This window comes from Onychomys torridus, chromosome 7 (genome assembly GCF_903995425.1).
Source record: "Onychomys torridus chromosome 7, mOncTor1.1, whole genome shotgun sequence".
Lineage (NCBI taxonomy): Eukaryota > Metazoa > Chordata > Mammalia > Rodentia > Cricetidae > Onychomys > Onychomys torridus.
This window is the reverse complement of record NC_050449.1, coordinates 13,254,305-13,261,677: the sequence shown is the minus strand read 5'-3', so window position 1 is coordinate 13,261,677 and position 7,373 is coordinate 13,254,305.

The window sequence follows — 7,373 nt, the reverse complement described above, 5'->3', positions numbered from 1 at the left end:
ATGACATTGGGGCTAAATCCCAAGATGATGTGTTTTTACAAGTAAGTTTGATGAAAGTGATAATGAAACTGGATTTATAGAAACAATACGACTGTGTGTAAATAAACTGATGGGTCACCTGTGTGCTCACTTTCTCCTTTTCCTAATACCTGAAATGCATAGGTTTTATGGCATTTAAGGAAAGTAGATGGGAAAGCGACCTCATCAGGTTTCATCATTTGCTAGTGGTAAGCTATGGTGAGAGGAAGACAGGAGGGAAGAAGAGGATGAGAGGATGAAGCTGCCTTTTGAAGGCCATCCTACCTCCATCAACTGAGCAGGGAAGAGATCCATATCATATCTGGGCATTGTGTCCTGAACTCCTGTACTTTATACTTGGTGAATCCCTTTGAGAGGCAAATACATCTTTTATTGGTTTACTTCAAATATCTGGTGTAGTTTTATGCAAAGGACTCAAACATTCTTGGATGCTGAGCTGAATAAAGTAAATGAAGAGATTCAGAAGGGGAGTTATGCATGTTAAAGCCAGTGAGCAGGTATTCTACTCTGTCTCCTTAGAATTGGATTTCAAAGGTTATGTATGTGTTCCCAGTCTTTGCTGATTTATTCAAATCTGTGATAATGTTCACTTTTGCAGGAAACAATGGGGTGGAAAGAAGTTTTCTTTGGCAGAACAGTTCCTGATTTGTACATTGACAAGTGTGACTGGCACAGGAGGAACACCTGACTATGGGTTAGCAATCTGAACAAGTGATGGCTATTATTAGCTGTCAACTATGTCAATAATGTAGTTGACTACATCTGTAATGAATGACAATCCAGAAAATGGAGAGGACACCTGTGAGAGATTTTCTGCTTGGTTTGAAGTTGGTGAATTCATTTCTAGTCTGGACTTACGCCTTTAGTATAGATTTTAAGGCAAGAAGACATATGCCTTCGATCCTGATCTTGAGGCAGGAACACACACTATTAATGAAGACATTCCTTTAATCTAGATCATATCTTCTACAGACATAGAAGATGAAAACTTTTACTCTTTGCCTACTTGCCCTTGCCTTTCTAGCACATTCATTCCTTCACTGGCATTAGAGCCTATTTCTTAGTGAGTCCAGTATATAGTGAAGACAAGCTGAGACATCCAGCCTTGTGGACTTAGCAACCAGTGGGTTCTTGGATTTTCCATTCACAGCCAACTGTGGTTAGGATAGCTAGACTGCAGGCTGTAATTCCAATAAATCCTCTTTTTATGTATATAGAAAGATTTGTTTTATAAGTCTGTTACTCTACAGAATCCTGACTAATACAGAACAGAAAGGAAAGGAAACATTTGGATTTTCCCAATATCCCAAGGTAAAATATATGGAGTTGTTCTTAAAACATTGCTTCTCTCTCTCTCTCTCTCTCTCTCTCTCTCTCTCTCTGTGTCTCTCTCTGTGTGTGTGTGTGTGTGTGTGTGTGTGTGTGTGTGCACCCCGAGGCAATATCATCTAAAAGCTGAGGTTATGAAAGCCTCAGAACTGATATATAAAATAAGAAGAAATAATCTGACCTCCTGGAACTACTAGAGGTAATTCTGGGAACAGGCATATTGCCAAAGCTATAGCCCCTAAAATGCAGTGGGAATTTTGTTATTATGTAGCTGTGGATTTAACTAGAATAAAAATGGAGGAGCTAGTAAGGTAAAAAGCAGAGGTATAATTGTGAGAGTAATTTATGCCCCAATATGTACTTTTGTCAATTATAATGGATGGAAACAAGCATAATCACTCCATTCTGTATAGTGTTGCCTGCATGGCCTTAATATTGAAGGTCACAGCCCTTTCTTTGAGAGACACACTGAGTGGCAAGCTGCAGCTCTCCATCCTCTCTGTTCCCCTTACTTGGCAGCCTAGCCAGCCTTCTGATTAAGAGGACTAGGAGTCCTAACACATTGCCCATAGATACAGACAGGAAAAACAGTGGCTTTCTTTCTTTTGTCCCAGCTCTTATGTAAGGCACAGCAGGGATGTATGTTCATAAGTGTCATTCAAGTGCTAGGAGAAAAGAAGAAAGAATACACAGAGAATGTGCCAGGCTCCACTGAACTCATTGCATTGTCTAGAGAGTACTTTTACTCCAGCTGATCCTTAGAATGTGTGGGAGAATCCCAGCAGAGGTAGATGAGGCACACAGGGAGATAAAAGCACAGTTTTCAAAGGAAAGGATTAGAAAATCCATCTTAGCTATCTCTCTTAGCTAACTTGTAATATGAGGAGTATAGGTGATTTTTCCTATTTTAGTATGAACAGACAGTAACATTTCAGGAAAGAGTGAGGAGAGTGTCTCTGTACACCTTTTTTTCTGTCTGGCTTTCCTTTTCTGTCTTCATTGCTGACATGTTTAAAATCCCATAATGAAGTGATAAACTTGTTTTAATTGCTACAGTCCTTAAGTAGGTACTATAGACCACTGTTCAATCTCTAGAGTGTCACTTCCTCAGCTGCTCATTGGTAGCATGTCAACTTATATGACATCATACCCTTATCTATGTTTACATAAACAGAGTCCTTGTAGTTTATGCAACCATCATCTCTGTAGTTTTTCTTTCCTTTATATAACTTTTCCTTGAGATAAATAACTTTGATGAAAGTTTATGAGTTTTATGTCTTTTAAAACATTGGCAAATTGTATTATAAAATATATACAAATATTATTTGGCATTGTGATAAAATGATAATATAATAAATTTCTTATTTCACTGACTGTACTAAAATTATAAACTGATTATTCACTTTTAAGAAAGAAATGAACTCCTGCCATGGAAGCAGGTAGGCTGACTAAAGATCTTCACCTCTTTTTGTACTCTTCCAGATCCAATCCCCCAGTTTCAACCCAGTTCTATTGCAGAACACCTGCTGTGGTCTCCCTTTCTTCTCTGACCTCATCACCAATAGATCACGAAGAATCTTCTCCAATGTTCCTTCTCTCAACTTATTCCATTATTCCAGCCTCAAACACAAGCAGATATTCACTAAAAGTACATCAGCTGACCAGACCAGGGAAACAGGTAAACTAGATAAAGATTTTACCACTCCCTCATCTCCTCAAAACCCAAGCCCCCAGGATCACTCCTAGCTCTGCAACAGCACATATACTGTAGCCTTCCTTACCACCAGCCCTTCCCCTTCTAACTTTTTTTAACCAGCTTTTGTTTTATCCCAGCCTCTAACTCTAAAAAGCAATGCCTGTTAACCTACAGGCCACTCCTGCCAAGGAAGCAGGTAGGCTGGCTGCAGATCTACACCTGTCTTTATATTCCCCCAGATCTAGTATCTGAGTCTCTTCTTCTCACTCTACCGTGGCCCTCCAGCAGACCTTCTGGGTAATCTCTTTTAACTCCTTGTCCATATTCGAAGGAGACTAACTAAGCAGATCCTGCTCAAACACTCTGCTTTCCTCCCTTCAGGGCACACTCTCATGCTGAATGCCTCTAGCCTATCCCCATTCCTAAGAGTCAAGTCCTAATACCCAGCAACACTGGAACCCCCAGTGCCACATCTAGCAGGTCCACAGAAAATTTCCTGGAAGCAACACACAGCCACCACACTTTTCTAAAAACCAGGTAGGAAACAGAAACCAATAAACAAAACACTCACCCAACAAAGGCAAAACCAGATATCAGCACCTAGACCTGTAATTATCCCAATCCTAGATATCTAGATGCCAGAATAAAAACACAATTGTTATCAGCTAGGACAATGTTTTTCCACTAAAACTCATCAACCCTACTATAGCAGGCCTTAAATATTCCAACATAGCTGAAGAACAAGGTAAATAACTAAAGCAGACATTATTAATATAATAGAGGTCCTTAAAGAGGAAAATTTTAAATCTCTTAAAGAAAATATAAACAAATTGTGAAAAGAAATGAGTAAAACTGTGCAAGACCTGAAAAAGGAAGTGGAATTAATAAAGAAAACCCAAACTAAGGGAATTCTGGAAATGAAGTTTAGCAATTTACAAAGGAACTACAGAGATGGGTTTCACCAGCAGAATGGAAGAGATGGAAGTTAGAATCTCAGGCATTGAAGATATGTTAGAAGAAATGGATTGATTGGTCAAGGAAAACATTAAACATAAAAAACTCTTGACACAAAACATTCAGGAAAACTGTGACATTGTGAAAAGACCAAACATAAGAATAATAGGAGTAGAGGAAGGAGAAGAAACCCAGGTCAAAGGTTCAGAAAATATTTTCAACAAAGTCATAGAAGAAAACTTCCCTAACCTAAAGGAGATGCCTATAAAGGTACAAGAAGCATACAGAACACCAAATAGATTATCTAGACCAGAAAACAAAGGCCCCTTGGATCAAAACAAAAAAAAAAAGATAAATATACAGAACAAAGAAAGAATATTAAAAGTTACAAGAAAAAAAGACTGTGTAGCCTATAAAGGCATACCTATTATAATTACTCTTGATTTCCCAATGTAGTCTTTATTTCATTTATTTACTTATTTACTTATTTATTTATTCATTTATTTATTTTGAGGCAGAGTTTCTTTGTGATGCAGTCCTGGCTGTCCTGAAACCCATTTTGTAGACCAGGCTGGCCTCGAACTCACAAAGATCCACGTGCCTCTGCCTCTCAGGTGCTGGGATTAAAGAAGTGGCACACCACCACCTAGGATCCAATGTAGACTTTAAAAGCCAGAAGGGCATGGACAGATGTCCTACAGTTTCTAAGAGACCACAGATGACAGCCCAGACTATTATATCCAGCAAAATTTTCAATCACCATAGATGGGGAAAATAAGACATTCCATGATAAAACTAAATTTAAGTAATATATATCTACTAATCCAGTCCTAAAGAAGGTTCTAGAAGGAAAATTCCAGGCTAAGGAAGTTAACTACAACCATGACAACATGCAGAATTTATAGTTTCAGACCAGCAAAGTCAAAAGAAGAGAAATGCACACAAGCATGCACAAACACACCACCACCTCGAATAACAACAAAACATCAGGACTTAAATAATCATTAGTCATTGACATCTCTCAATATCAATGGTCTCAATTCCCCAATAAAAAACACAGACTAATAGAATGGATGTGAAACTGGATCAATTCTCCTCTGTATTCAAGAAACTTACCTCAATATCAAGGATAGATATTACCTTAGGGAAAAGAGTTGGTAAAAGATATTCTAAGCAAATGTTCTTAAGGAGCAAACTGCTATAGCCATTTTAACAGAAAGTAATTAGAAGAGATAAGAGAGGACACTACATACTCCTCAAAGGAAAAATTTGTCAAAAGGGCATGTCAATTCTTAGCATCTATGCCCCTTACACAAGGGCAACCAAGTTTGTAAAAGAAATGCTACTACAGCTTAAATCACATATTGACCCTCATACATTGATGGTGGGAGACTTCACTATCTTCACAATTCTCACCAAAAGGCAGGTCATCAGGACATAAACTAAATAGAAATGTGGAGTTAACTGAAATTATAATTCAAATAATCCTAATAGATATTTACAGACCATTTCACTGAAACACAAAAGAATATAACTTTTATACATCTAGTGAAACTTTCTCCAAAATAGACCAAATACTCAGTTGTAAAGCAAATTTCAACATATACAACAAATTGAAATAACACCCAGCATCCTATCAGACTATCACAGATTTAAGCTGATATCACCAACAACAGAAACAACAGAAAGCTTAAATATTCACAGAAACTGAACATCTCTTTACTGCATGGAAAATGAGTCAAGACATAAATAAAGAAAGTAAAGACTTTCTTGAACTGATGGAAAATGAATATACAACATACCCAAACTTACAGGATACATTGAAGATGGTTCTAAGAAGCAAGTCCATAGCATTAAATGCCTACATAAAACAAACCAACAAACAAAACTAGAGAGATCTCATACTAGCAATTTAACACACACCTGAAAACTGTAGAAGAAAAAGAAGAAATCATACCTCAAAGTAGAAGATGGCAATACAATAAATGGTCATTAAAAGACTGCCAACCAAAAAAACAAAAGAAGCCCAGTGACAGATGATTTTAAGTGCAGAATCCTACCAGACTTTCAAAGAAGAGTCAATAGCAATACTCCTCAAATTATTACACAAAATAGAAACAGAGGAAATATTGCTCAATTCATTCTATAAGACCACAGTTACTCTGATATCCAAATCATCTAAGGCCCATCAAATAAAGAGAACTACAAATCTGTTTATGAACATGGATGTAAAAATACACAATACTTGCAAACTGAACCCAAGAACACATGAAAAAGCATCCACCATGATCTAGCAGGGTTCATCCAAAAGATGCAGTGATGTGTCAACATGCATAAATTGATGAATATAATCAGCCACATAAACAAACTGTAAGACAAAACCACATGGCCATTTAATTAGATGAAAAAAAAAAAGGTCTTTAAACAAAATCTAACATCCCTTCATCATAAAAGCCTAGGAGAGAGTTGAAATGCAAGGGACATACCTCAACATAATAAAGGCAGTTTACAGAGAACCAATAAGGTAGCATCAACTTAAATGGAGAGATACTGTAAGTAAATTGGTTGCAAAATGTGAGTTATACAACTCTGTGGGTTTGGTGTTTTGGTTTTTGGCACCAATGATGTAAGTAAATTGGTTGCAACAACACTGGGGAAAGGTGTCCTGACTATCCGGGGAGTCAGGCAACACCTTGAGCTGCTTAGCACAGCTCTGATGTCTGAACTGCAAGGAGACAGTTCAGCCCCGAAAGGTGGGGTGGGTATCCCAAACACCTTAAGCTGCTCAGAACAACAGCTCTGCCCTGAAAGTGTCCCGGACACCCGGAGCTGTTTAGCACAGCTCTGAAGACTGGAACTGCAAAGAAGCAGCCCAACCCTGGAAGGGAAATTTTTTTTGACTTCTCAGGAGAGTCAGTCCTGGAACTGCTTCAGCAGGGGAGGGTATGAAAGAAAGCCCCCCACAGGGGATCTTTCCTCAAGAGAGACCCCAAACCCAAGGAACACACCGAGACCACGGATCAGATGCAAACAGCAAGAGGGTTTATTCAAATGTGCAGGTACCTGGGCGACACAGTCTCTGGGAAGACTTGCGCACCTTCCTAGGGGAAGGGGGACTTTTTATAGAATACTGGGGGCAGAAGCACGGTTACAGAAGCGAGAAACATAGTTACAGGGTCCCCATTGGTTAATTCAAATTAGGCCAGGGTGAACTTGGGGGCTATCTTTAATTTTCAGAAATGTGCAGCTGTCTGTTCTCCAAGGCCAGGTAGCCAATTATAGATATCTTGTTCTGACTCAAGGTTTGTTCCTCCCAAGGCCGGGTGTTTGATATCTCCTGCCTTGACTTAAGGTT